The sequence below is a fragment of the Crocuta crocuta genome, unplaced genomic scaffold (assembly GCF_008692635.1).
Source record: "Crocuta crocuta isolate KB4526 unplaced genomic scaffold, BGI_CrCroc_1.0 scaffold158, whole genome shotgun sequence".
Lineage (NCBI taxonomy): Eukaryota > Metazoa > Chordata > Mammalia > Carnivora > Hyaenidae > Crocuta > Crocuta crocuta.
In genome coordinates this window covers 2,180,469-2,194,484 of record NW_027532590.1, presented here as the reverse complement: position 1 = coordinate 2,194,484, position 14,016 = coordinate 2,180,469, and the positions used below count along the sequence as shown (strand labels likewise).

The 14,016-nt window shown below is 38.6% G+C and overlaps 1 pseudogene; it reads right to left on the bottom strand.

The window, feature by feature from the left end:
- LOC144244363 (keratin, type II cytoskeletal 8-like) overlaps positions 1-5,490 on the bottom strand; it is a 28,070-nt pseudogene extending 22,580 nt beyond the window's left edge.
- Positions 5,491-14,016: the final 8,526 nt, after the last annotated feature.

The following is a 14,016-nucleotide window of genomic DNA, read 5'->3' as shown; positions in this document are numbered from 1 at the left end:
AGGACTGAGTGAACTAATTTAGGGAAAGTACATGGTGTGAGCATATATTAATGACTCCCTAACCATTAGCTGCTTGTTGTTTTTTATCATGAGCAGTGACAAGCCTGATATATATTAACTCTTTCAATTTACAGGAATTTTCTTGACTCAAAATAGCAGCATACATTTTTTTATACTTTACATGTGATTAAGCAGAGAAGCCTGAAGTACTTTTCTATAATTAACTGCTCAACTGTGTTAGAGAATGAGAACAGCTTTCAGAAGTAGATCTGACATTCACTGACAGCTCAGGAGAGGACAGCACTGATGTCTTTTCTACCTGTGAACTAAAGTTTTATCCTTCAGAGGTGGTGACCTTGATTTCTTTGTGAAAGATACCTGAACTCTAGCCAATGCTGCTTTAGGATGTGATGTACCACCTGACCCATCTCAAAGAAGAAAGAAGAATAAAGTTTTTCAAAGGTCACATCTCAGCCATTTACAATTTTTGTTATGTTTCTGTTATGGCTGAAGATTGTATTAAGACAACTGCAACAAAAACAGCCAAAGGTGAAATGAACCAGTGAAGACAACAGAAGTAGAGAAAGAAAAAAAAAAAAAAAAAAGGAGCTTCTGTCTAGGGTTCAAATGCTTCCACTCATAAGTCTTAACCTTTTTGATAATTATATTATGTGCAGCAGCAAAGAAACAAAAGGGGATAAAGGTCTTAAGAGTTATATTGATAAACTATGTGTGGTGCTCAAAAATGGCATGGAATATCTTGTTTAAGCTGTAAAAATATATTAGCATGTCATGTTATCTTCATAAATTCTTCTCACACATAGGGTGGGTGGAGTTCCCAAATCCCAAGGCACATTACCAATTCGGTTGGTCACTGCCATTCATCAATTGTTTTGTCACATATTTGCAGGCTCTCAGTTGGGACTGAGGTATTATGATTCTAGAGGTTTTGATAATAGGTGAATTATTAGCTGTTGGGGACAGATTTGTTTCTGAGCCTTTCTGTGGCAGTCTCTTATATAGGAAGGCAATCATTCTCACGGAATTTGCTCCTTCAGACTTAAAGAGATTTTGAATACAGCTTGTAATATTTTTCCTAGTAAAATTTCATTAGTGGTTAATTATGATTGGTAGAGCTTACCGGAAGTTCACCAAGTGTGTTGAGAGTTCAAACATGTCAAATTTTGAACTGCGTCATGATGGGATGGACAGCTCTTGGCCTTCTCTGTCACCATGTTTATACACATTGTGTATCAATCTTCTATGTATTATCGCATGTTGAACTTGTGATTTTAACCTTGTTGGAAAACAAAAAGGACTTTTAGAATTTACTTTTCTTAGTCTGGGCAACTTTACTTTATGGGTTTTGAGCATATACTTCATACGGTATGATTTGGGGTAAGAAAAAATTCAAGGACTATTTCAACAGCATCTAACTTTGATAGGATGCAAGAAGTTAAGTTAAATGCTTTTTGTAGATGTTGCAGATTGGACCAGATGAACCCAAAGTGTGCTTAGGTCTGGTCAGTCTCACCTACAAGCTTCTCAAATAAGCCAGGTCAGATCTAAGGCAGATTAGGCAGAATTCATTTCTCTTCCAAAAGTGCCCATTTGTAAGAAAAAGGAAGAAGATAAAACATAAAGGAAAATAATAAACTTCTCAATACATCCTGGTGAAAGTTTCGTTTCTATTTTAAAAGGGTATATTCTCATTAAAGATAGGCACTTTAGCTCACACAGTTGTCCTGAGCTCCAAAATTAGCTTGATTATTAAAAAAATTTATTCGTTTCTTAACGTTTTTTCCAGTAAGGGTAGCAAGAAATACAAACAAAGGAGGCTTTCCCAAAAGTCAATATAAAACACAGTTATATTGAAATAATCAGGTAATCAAACACACGATTTAAACTATGCTGCATCGAAAGTTGTTGCCTGGTGTATAATGCTGTCAGGGCTTTGTGCTGTCTTTCCTCTGTTTTTTTTTTTTTTTTTAATGTTTTCTTTATTTCTGAGAGTGAGAGAGACAGTGTGAGCAGGGAGGGTCAGAGAGAGGGGGAGATACAGAATCTGAAACAGGCTCCAGGCTCTGAGCTGGCTGTCAGCACAGAGCTGGATATAGGGCTCGAATCCACAAACTGTGAGATCATGACCTGAGCCCAAGTCGGACGCTTAACCAACTGAGCCACCCAGATGCCTCTGTCTTTCCTCTTTTTACCATAGACTGGATTGATCTGAAAACTGCATCTATAAATTCCTAATGGGAATATAGATGGAGAAAATATCCCTGTCGCAGTAGAAGTCTGGAGTGGAAGTTGTATGTACAGCAAACATTCTGTAATGCTGGAGTAGGTTTAAAACAGTGCTAAGGAGTTTTTAATGTTTTTTTCTGTGTTGGGATGTAAGTATTTTTTGATGAGGGGTATTTCTATTTTGGCAAAGAATTATGTGGCTGAAGGATGCAGAATGGGATTCAGAATGGGATTATATGCTACAGAAGCCTCATAATTGAAATGAGGTCTGAGTCTTGGACCTTCTCTCTCCATCCTGCAGTTACACAGACTATTTCCGATAAGTTATTTTGAGCTCCTTTTGTCAGCCTTATAGCTCTCGTGCCATTTTGGAGAGCCCTTGGCCTAGAGGGACCTCAGTTCTAGATTTTCTTATTTAAGGTGTTTGACAGGGGCTACAAAATAAATCTAAGTCATAGATCCTATATTCTAGATGCTTACAGTCTATTTTAGGGAAGCAACACTCACTCACAGGAGTAGAGAGAGGAGGAAGGTGGATGAGGGCTTTAAGGTGCTGTGGAATGCTTGCACTTGGGCAGGCAAGGTACAAGAAGGATGATAACCCTGACTTGTGCGGGGCGAGGTGGGGGTGGGGCGGCAAGCTACACAGGTGTTGAGGTTGAAATGTGTCTGGCATGAGGAATTAGATGGCTCTTCTCCCTCTTACCTATTTTAACTCAGTTGCCTACACAACATGTGTTAATGCACATCTATCGTGGTCCAGGGTGCCTGCGTATAGAACATAGTGCTGAAGGCAATGTACATCATTGCTGCCTTCACGAAGTTTAAGATCTGGCAGGCAGCAGGCATTGAACATGAAAACAAGCAAACGTATATGACAACAAACTGCTCTAGGCAATAGTAGAGAAAAGCCAGATACCATAAAAGAGATTATGGTTTGGGGAATGCATATTGGAAGAAGAGACATTTAAGGTGAGATTTGAAGGATATACTTATTTTTTATTTAAAAGTTTTTTTTAATGTTTATTTTTGAGAGACAGAGAGAGACAGAGCATGAACAGGAGAGGGGCAGAGAGAGAGAGGCACAGAATCTGAAGCAGGCTCCAGGCTCTGAGCTGTCAGCACAGAGCCCAATATGGGGCTTGAACTCACCGACGGTGAGATCATGACCTGAGCCGAAGTCGGACACTTAACTGTCTGAGCCACCCAGGTGGCTCTCGAAGGATATACTTATTAAAATATAAAGATACATTTCTTGCATAGAATGTACAAAATTAGATAGAGTGTCCACTGGGGGGCTCTTTTATAGTCATGTGTCTGACAAATGAGGTAAAGAAACATTTAGGACATGCTCATTTAATTAGCAAGTATATCAGGCAGGGCTCACCAAGAAACAGATGCCACCTGCAAAATGGAGAACTTGAGGAGGGTTGAATAAATTTATAGAGCAGTGGTGATGTTGTAGGAAAGTATTTTCAGGGCCATTAATAACAGAGCTGTCACAACCCCTGGTTCCAAAGGAACAAGATGGAGGCATGGAGACCTGAGTCTAAGGGGAGGGGCAGTAATGCCTTGAGATGAAAAGTGACCTTGGTTGAGGGACACAGAAGCCCGAGGTACTCCCAGTGTGAGAGTACAGGTTTGGGGGGGTGGGAAACAACCTGAGATCTCACTCTCCTTTTCCTTCTGCTCTACTGGTAATGATCCCCTTTGGCTGGACCCAACTAGACGTCATAAGATAATGAATTTCACACAGGTTGGCCTCCCAGTTAGGGATCGAGGCCCAGAGGTAAAACATAGACTTTGGAGAGAAACAGAAGATACCCCACATAGCAAGTCTACATGAAGCTCTCATCGTAAACATAGCTCAGAGGTGGGGGGTGTGAAAGGACTGCAGGCCTTGTAAAAAGATTTACGAAGATCTGCTCTGTTTTGAGTTCATCTGTGGTGGGTGTGGTGGGAATCAAAAATATGGCTTCTAGAGACTATTATAATCACTCTTTATTCTGAGGATTTTCCTACTTGGTTTTCAGACTTCTCTTCCAGTGGCTGTGTTTTCTCTGTCGTGTCTGTCATAATATCGGAATCACACTGGGAAGGCACACCACATGCGATGGCAGTGCCCTGGGAAGTGCAACGGGCCAGCAACCTCTAACAGCTGAGCCCTGCACTACCAGAACTACTTGCCCAGGCACCTACGGCACATTCCTATGATGCCACTCTTCCTTGGGACCGTTGCTCTGCTCTTTCTTGGGGTTGTTCTGTCATTTCCTTTTTCCTCAGCAAGGCTGGGGATGTGGAAATGAAGAAAGGCAGAAGCTGAAATGTGTGGTAATCCTAGCTGACATCTGAACGCTGGGATTGCTGTGTAAGAGGAAGGAATGGATGTATTTACCAAATAGCGCCAATCCCCCTTTCCGCCTTCATTTCAAATTCTGCAGGAAAAAGACAGCTCTGAAAATTTACGAGCCATAACGTGCTCTTCATTACTTGGTCACAGGGTAAGCAGCCAGCACCCAAGCCTGAGGGTCACCTGCAGGTCTGGAACTCTTTGTAATTTTATAGGGAAGTTCATTGGCTCCAGGAGGAGTGATGAGGTGCTGAGAAGCCGTTCATTCACCAGGGAACTGGTAGGCAGTTCTGTTATAAATAAGGACGGACATATGCACAGAGCTCTTTCATTAGAATGTGTTCCCCCAAATGTGAGAATCTCCATTAATTGTTACGGTGGCCCCGTGAATTGGGCAGGGCAGGCCTCACAGACTTCCATTTCAGATGAGAAATTGGGCCTCACAGACCAAAGGGCGTGCCAGGGTCCTGTGGCTGGGAAATGGCAGAGGGACTGGGAACAAATTCCAACCTTATTATTATTATTTTTTTTAATCACAACAGCTTCCAATGGAAGATTTCAAAGCAGAGAACGTCTAGTCCTTTCTACTGTTCACAGAAAATTCGAGGGTGTTGAGATAATCAGGAACTTTCCCTTTACTGAGTTTGTTAATAAATTTGTTCAGTGCAAAGACAACTGGGGCTGGAGGTAAAATTATACTCTGTTGGAACTTCTGTTCAAATACCTCTTCCTTGTTTTTTCCTCTTTGGGACGCTGGTAACAGGACGGGAAGCCTGTTTCTCTCTTTGCTGTCATAAGCGCTCACTCTCAGTAAAACGAAGACTCTTGGCAGCATTGCAATCAGTGGCGTTTCCCGATCTGACTTCCAGTTTTACAAAGGCTTCCCTGGCCATTGTGCTGAGAGCAGACATTGGGTGGGGGGAAGTGCGAGATCCAACTAAGAGGCCATTGCAGTCACTGCTGGGGAGGTGATAATGGGGTTTCAGACAAAAGTAGCAGAGGACGTGGAGACAAGCATTGTGACCTGGATATAGTTTGACAGCAGAGCCAACAGGATTTCCTGACAATTTAGATGTGGTTTGTGAAAGAAAGAGAGGAGTCAAGGATTAATACCAGTGTTTGGCCAGAGCCACTGAAGGAAGGAGGTACCATCAATGAAAATGGGGAAGAATGAGGTGAAGCCAATTTGGAGGGAAGATCAAGAGGTCAGTTTTGGAAATGCCGAGCTTGGGGTGCCTGTTACACATTTGTATTTTGTCATTTCCTTCCTTCCTTCCTTCCTTCCTTCATTCCTTCCTTCCTTCCTTCCTTCCTTCCTTCCTTCCTTCCTCTCCTTCCCTCCCTCCCTCCCTTGCTCTCTCCTTTCCTCTCCCTCCTTCCCTCTNTTCCTTCCTTCCTTCCTTCCTTCCTTCCTTCCTTCCTTCCTCTCCTTCCTTCCCTCCCTCCCTTGCTCTCTCCTTTCCTCTCCCTCCCTCCCTCTCTTCCTATCTTTCTCTCTCTCTTTTCTTTCTTTCTTTCTTTTTTTTTTTTTGCCCTGCTCTTTCCCTGTGTAACCAATTACTAGAAGTGGAGTGGATTTAAATAACACCCACTAGAAGTTCTGAAGTCAGGCCGTTCATGGCTGGATTCTCTGTTCAGGGTTTCATAAGGCTGCAATCAGGTGTTGGGAGGGCTGAGTTTTTGTCCAAAAGCTCTGGGGAACAAGCTACTTCTAGGCCCATTTAAGCTGTTGGCAGAACTCTGTTTCTTGTGGTGGTAGGACTCAGGTCCCTGTTCTTCTGCTGTGTGTCAGGTGGCTGCTGCTCTCAGCAACTAGAGGCCACCCTGAGGTCTTTGCTCCATGACTTTCTCCCTCAGCAATGGAAAATTTCCCTCGTGTTGAATTCCTCTCATGCTTTAATTTTCTCACTTCCTTTTCTGAGACCAGCTGGAGAAAGTGCTTTTTTTTTTTTTTTTTTTTTTTTTAAGCTCTTTGCTAATCACTCAAGTGATTAGGTCAGACCCACCTGGATATCTCCCATTTCTATTTTTTTTTTCAAAAAAAATTTATTCACAATTTGCCTGAATTTACATAAGTAACTGTTTCCAAAAGAGTAGATGATTAGATTAAAGTATAGGCAATAGCTAATGCTTACCCATCCTATATTATTTCTGCCTTTTTCTGGAAATATCATTTTATTTAATATAACATATAACATCATATTAGTTTAAGATATGCAACACAATGATTTGATATTTGTATACACTGAGAATGATTAAGACAGTAAATCTGGTTATTTTTTTTTTAACTTAGGATGAGAATTTTCAAGATCTACTCTCTTAGCAACTTTCAAATATGCAATACAATGTTATTGGTGATGGTCACCATGTTGTACATTATACCCCCATGATTTATTTATTTTACAACTGGGAGTTTGTAACTCTTGATCCCCTTCAACCATTGCACCCACCTCCTTATCTTCCTTCCCTCTGGCAACCACCAATGTATTGTTTGTATCTATGAGCGCTTGTTTTGTTTTTTAGATTCTGCATATAAGTGAAAGCATATAGTATTTGTCTTTCCCTGTCTTACTTACTTTACTCAGCATAATACCTTCAAGGTCCATCCATGTCATTGCACATGACATGAGCTCATTCTTTTTATTATGGCCAAGTAGTATTCCATTGTATATATATATGCCACATCCTTTTTATCCATTCACCCATCAGTGAACACAGGTTGTTTCTGTATATAGGTTATTGTAAATAATGATGCAATAAACAGAGTGGTGCCCTTATCTTTTCAAATTAGTGTTTTTGTTTTCTTCAGATAAATACCCAGAAGTGGAAAAGCTGGATCATATGATAGTTCTATTTTTAATTTTTTGAGGAAACTCCATACTATTTTCCATAGTGGTTGTACCAATTTACATTTCCACAAACAGTAAATTAAGTTCTCTTTTCTCCACATTTTTGCCCATAGTTATTATTTCCAATTTTTAAATAATAGCCATTCTAACAGGAGTAAGATGATAATGTCTCATTGTGATTTTGATTTGCATTTTCCTGATGTTGAGCAATTTTCATGTGCCTGTTGCTCATCTGTACATCTTCTTTGGAAAAATGTCTATTCAAATCCTCTTCCCATATTTAGATATATGATTTGCAAATATCTTCTCCCATTCAGTAGGTTGCCTTTTCACTTTGTTGATGGTTTCCTTCACTGTGAAGAAGCTTTGTAGTTTGATGTAGTCTCATTTGTTTATTTTGCTTTTGTTGCCCTTGCCTTCACAGATTCAAAAAATTAACTCCAAGAATAATGTTGATGCATAGGTTCCCCCCCCCCCTTAGGAGTTTTGTGGTTTCAGGTATCATATTCAAGTCTTAGGTTAATTAGACTCAAGTCTTTGAGTTAATTTTGGGTATAGTGTGAGAGAATGGCTCAGTTTCATTCTTTTGCATGTAACTGACCAGTTTTCTCATCTTTTATTAAAGAGACTATCTTTCCCCATAGTATATTCTTGCCTTCTTTGTTGTAAATTAATTGACCATATATATGGAGATTTGTTCCTTGGCTTTCTATTCTGTTCCACTGATCTATGTGTCTGTTTTTGTGCCAACGCTATACTGTTTTAATTCCTATGTGTGTAATATTAGTTTAAAATCAGGGAGAGTGATCTTCCAGTTTGTTCTTCTTTCTCAAGATTTCTTTGGCTATATGGGATATTTTGTGGTTCCATATAAATATTAGAATTATCTGTTCTATTTCTGTGAAAAGTGCCTTTGAAATCTTGATAGGAATTTGATTGAATCTGTAGATTGCTTTGTACATTTTAACAATTTTAATTCTTCCAATCCATGAGCATGGAATACCTTACCATTTATTTGTGTTGTCTTCAACTTCATTCAGCAGTGTCTTATTGTTTGCAGTATATGGGTTTTTCACCTCGATGGTTAAATTTATTCTTGGTATTTTATTCCTTTGATGTAATTGTAAAAGGGATCATTTTTAAAATTTCTCTTAATTTTATCACCCTATCCTGCCTTTTAAAATTTAACTGTGCCATGTAACACATCACCACAGGAGGAAGATTTATCATAACTACAGTCCCAGGGCTTTTTCAGGGCATGTATGCCAGGGGCCAGGACTCTTGAGGGACAACCTTAGAATTTTGCCTATCACAACATCCAAGAGAAAATGTTGAATAGAAGTTTGGATATTCACAGTTAGAGTTCAGGAGAGAAAATTTGGGAGTCATTGTGGTGCAGACAGTACTTAAAGCTGTGAGGCTGAACTCAGTACATGTGAATCTAGATATTAAAGAGAAGAAGCTCAAAGACTGGGCTCTGGGCAATGTTCAACTTAAGAGATCTGGGAAAAGAGAAGAAACCAGAAATGGAAATTGAGAAGGGGTGACCAGCAAGATGGAAAGAAATCCAAGAACATGGTGTTCTGGAAGCTGAGTTTTAAAAAAGCATATCAAACACCAATATCAGTTTAATCAAAATCAAATGCTGCTGCTGGATCAAGTAACATGAACAAAAAGAATTGACCTTTAGATTTAGCAACATGGAGGTCTTCTGTGACTTTGATGGGAATGGTTTTTTTATAGAGAGCAGAGACAGCAAGTCTGTCAAAAGTGAGATAAGAGAGAATGCAAGGAGACAAATTTGAAATAATTACGCTAGACTATTCTTCGAAAAGATTTGCCATAAAGGGAGCTGAGAAATGATGGTAGCTTGTGCAAGGCAAAGTGGAGTCAAAGATGAGAATAAAAGTGTGGCTAAAGATGGAGCAAGTAGCAGCATGTTTGTATGTTGAAGGAAGTGATTAGTTTCAGAGGAAAAAATTTAATGATGTGGCATAAAAAGGTGAGAAATGGCAGTGTGGCCTTGAATAGGCAGAAGACTGAAGATCAAGTACATAAGTGCATGGGTCAGTTTTAGATAAGAGCATAGAGTGTCCCTCTGTAGTAATTGGTGGGAAGTGCAATATTTGGTTCCATACTGGATCATAACCTATACATGTGTAGGCTGTGCTCTGCTCAAGTTTGCCTGCCTAAGAGGAGAGGGGAGCTAAAATGCAGTCCCATCGTGTGCCTTGATGTGGGACCAAATCTACCCAGCAACAGGAGCAGAAAAGTATCATCTGAGTTACAGATAGTCATAGATGGTGTTATAAGGTGAATCATGTGTCTCCCCACTCAAAATTCATATGCTGAAGGCCTAATCCCCAGTTCCTCAGAATAAGACTGTATTTGGAGACAGGGTATTTAAAGAGATAATTAAGGTAAAATGAAGCCACCAAGGTGAGGGGTTAATCCAATATGACTGGTGTCCCTACACACCAGGGATGTGTATGCAAAATAAAAGAACATGTGAAGAGACAGGGAAAAGGTGGCCATCTGCAAGCCAAGGAAAGAAACAAAACTGCACACACTTGATCTTGAAATTCTAGCCTGGAGAAGTGCAAGACAATAAATTTCTGTTGTTTAAACCACTTAGTCTGTGGTACTTGGTGATGGCAGACCCAGCAAATTAATTTAGGTGGGTAGATGTGGTGATGGAAGTCCATGGAAGTTCTTTTTGCGTTGCTTCAAATTTTCTCAGTTGGGTATAATCTTTAAAATGGAGGCGCAGAGATGTGGTCTCTACAATGAATACTATTTTAAAAATTATTTTTTATTTAATCCAAGCTAGTTAATATGTGGTGTAATAATGATTTTAGGAATAGAATTTAGTGGTTCATCACTTATATACAACACTCAGTGTTCCTCCCAAACAGTGCCCTCCTTAATGCCCATTGCTCATTAAGCCCATCCCCCACCCAACACCCCACCAGCAATCCTCAGTGTGTTCTCTGTTTTTAAGAATCTTTTATGGTTTGTCCCCCTCTTTGTTTTTATCTTATTTTTGCTTCCCTTTTCCCTATGTTCATCTGCTGTGTTTCTTAAATTCCACATATAAGTGAAATCATATGATATTTGTCTTCCTCTAACTTATTTCATTTAGCATAATACTTCACATTGCTGCAAATGGTTAAGATTTCATTCTTTTTGATAGCTGAGTAATATTCCCATTCATCAGTCAATGGACATTTGAGCTCTTTCCATACTTTGGCTATTGTTGATATTGCTGCTGTAAACATTGGGGTGCATGTGTCCTTTTGAATTAACAGTTTTGTATCTTCTGAATAAATAATTAGCAGTGTAATTTCTGGGTCATAGGGTAGTTCTATTTTTAATTTTTCAAGGAACCTCCATACTGCTTTCCAGAGTGGCTACACCAATATCTCATTGTGGTTTTGATTTGTATTAGAGTGAATACTGTTTTAATTATTTTCTTCTTTTCATGGCCTTGTTTTTTTTTTTTGCTAGAATCTTACCATAGATACTTAGCTCATCAGTTTTGAGGCTTTCAACATTTTTTGCAGCTGTTAGTGTAATAAGATAAGAAAATGAAATTGGAGACATACGGAAGAATAAAACTGTCATTATTTGTGGATAATTATTATACAATTACCAAACAATATAAATAAATTATTATTAAAGAGAAGAAAAATATACAGGGACTAATCAGACTGAAGAACAAAGAACAAGGGAATGATGAACATGGGATTTAGCAAGGAGGTAGGAGGTGGGGGAAGGGACTATGAGGCCAAGTTTAAAATCAGCGCTAGCTTATGTTTTTAGTGGTGATTTCATGAATGCTTATTACATTATTAAAACTGCTAATTAAGGGGGTGCCTGAGTGGCTCAGTCCATTGACCATCTGACTTTGGCTCAGGTCGTGATACCAGGGTTTGTGGGTTCGAGCCCCGAGTTGGGCCCTCTGCTAACAGCTCAGACCCTGGATCCTGCTTCGGATTCTGTGTCTCCCTCTTTCTCTCTGCCCCTCCCTGCCTCAAGCTCTGTTTCTCTGTGTCTCAAAAATAAATAAATATTTTTAAAAAGTTTAAAAATGCTAGCTAAGTAATCAACCAATTAAATAAAGGTGGGCTAAGCCTGAACCAATGATTAATGTGTACTATGAATGAAAAATTGCAAATAATTTAATTTTGTGTGCTTTTGGCACAAACAAAAATTAAAGTGTATTCCCAATTACCATGTGTTTAGCACTATACAATTTATGAAATGTTTTCACACCCATACTTTGTCTCAATAAACATTTGAAATATCTTATTTGACTCTCAAGATGATTCTGGGAGGTAAAACTTTAATCCTCATTTTCCAGTAAAGACAGGTATCTAGGAAGATTAAGTAAATGTCACATTGCTCATGGGTAGTATTATTAAAGTTTGAAGTGTCCTCCTAAACTTCATGCCAAATATTATGTATAGCAATGTTTTCCAAATAGTTGAGTTGAAAGCCTGAGTCTAAACTCATTCACTGTATTTGGATGTTATTAGATTTGTCTTGCTATCATCTTTTACATTGCCTTTATCTTTCAGACAAATTCAGTGAATTCTTTTAACATTCCTCTATATAACAGCTGTTTATACATTTGAAAATGAAAAGAAACTGATTGATGTAATTGGAATTCAGCTGTTCAGAGAGTGAAAGTGTACTGTTTTTAGTTCTCATTCAATTCTTAGCCATTATTAGTTCCACTCTCTTACTACCTATTAAGATCAGAGAATACAGGTCTCCTAAAAAGGCAGACACTCTTCCCCATGCCACATGCTTGATAACAGGCTGACTGGAGAACAGTTACCATGCATGGTGATGTAAATTAGAAGTTTCTCTCCAGGTAATCGAGGGTAGAGAGACCTTAAGATGACCATTTCATTAAGAAAGGTCTTCTCACAAATATCTTTCATATGTCCCATGTGTTCTTTTAGAATGTCAAATAAAGGCAGACCCATCAGATTTCTATTTAATATAGTTTATTGCATTTTTCTAGCTTCAAAATATTCACTGGGAAGAGGAAGAAGGAAATTAGAAACAGGCATTCTTTACAATTTTTTTTGAATGGGGGCATTATTTTACTACTTTATTCTTGTAGTTCAATAAGACACTAATTTTTCAGCAGATTTAATTTTGCAGGTTTATAAGAAATATCGTGCACTTCAAACCTATTTCTTCTGTGATTGTTTTTCTTTTGGAACCAGTGGAGAGTCATAGACCTTGGTTGGAGCAGTATCTCTGTTCAGAATTTGACTCACTGCCCTGGAAGGTAGTGGTGTGTTCTGCTGATAGAATGTTGGTTCTAACTTGGTGGCTAATGCAAACAGCATCAAAAGTTCAACATGAAGAAACAGCATACAAAACATGCATTCTTACAAATTATACACTGTCCTGATCCTTTCACTAAAGTTTAACCTATTGAAATTTTGGAACCCACACTAATTCTTCCAGGACATTAAGGTATCATACTTTGTTAAGTAGCTTTACCACATTGGATTACAATCAACTGAGAATACCTTTCAGGCTACTTATTAGTCAATTACAGGATAAGAAGGCAAGCATATCTGAGATAATGAGTATTTCTGAAAACGTCTTCAATAACTTATTTCATAATCATAAAAAGCCCGAGTTTTATGGATATGGCCATGTGAAGATACTCCGGTACTCTTCCCATGTCTTCAATATATTAAAAAAACCTTTCTTCTACAAACATTTTAGTCTTCTAAATAGGTAGAATTTACTAATACTGATACTAACTTCTACTTAAATTACTTTAAGCAAAAATAATTGGGCATATTAACACATGAAGAAAGATGAGAGTGATTATAATTAACTTCTACTAATTTTTATTTCATATTTCTAAGCTTCACATCATGAGAATGTCAATTCTGCTTGGGATATACAATCTGGTGTATTATGTACAGTTGACCCTTGAACAGCACAAGGGTTAGGGGTACCCCCCCCAACAATTGAAAATCTGCATATAACTTTGGACTCCCTCAAAACTTAACCACTAATAGCCTACTGTTGGTTGGAAGCCTTACCAATGCCATAGACAGTAAGTTAACCCATATTTTGTATGGTATATGAATTATATACCGTATTCTTATAATAAAGTAAGTTAGAGTAAAGAAAATGTAATGAAGAAAATTAAAGGAAGAGAAAATACATTTACAGTATTGTATTATTAAAAAAATATGTACGTAATTGCACTTGTGCAAGTCAAACTCTTATTGGGCAAGAGCCCACTGAACTTCTATTGGAAAATTTTTACTTGAAAAAATATTTTTGTAATGTTTTATTTATTTCTGAGAGAGAGAGAGAGACAGCATGAGCAGGGGAGGGTCAGAGAAAGAGAGGGAGATACTGAATCCAAAACAGGCTCCAGGCTCTGAGACGGCTGTCAGCACAGAGCTGGACATGGGGCTCGAACCCACGAACCTCGAGATCATGACCTGAGCTGAAGTTGGATGCTTAAGCGACTGAGCCACCCAGGCACCCTGAAAAAAATATTTCTAAGGAAATACAATTCTA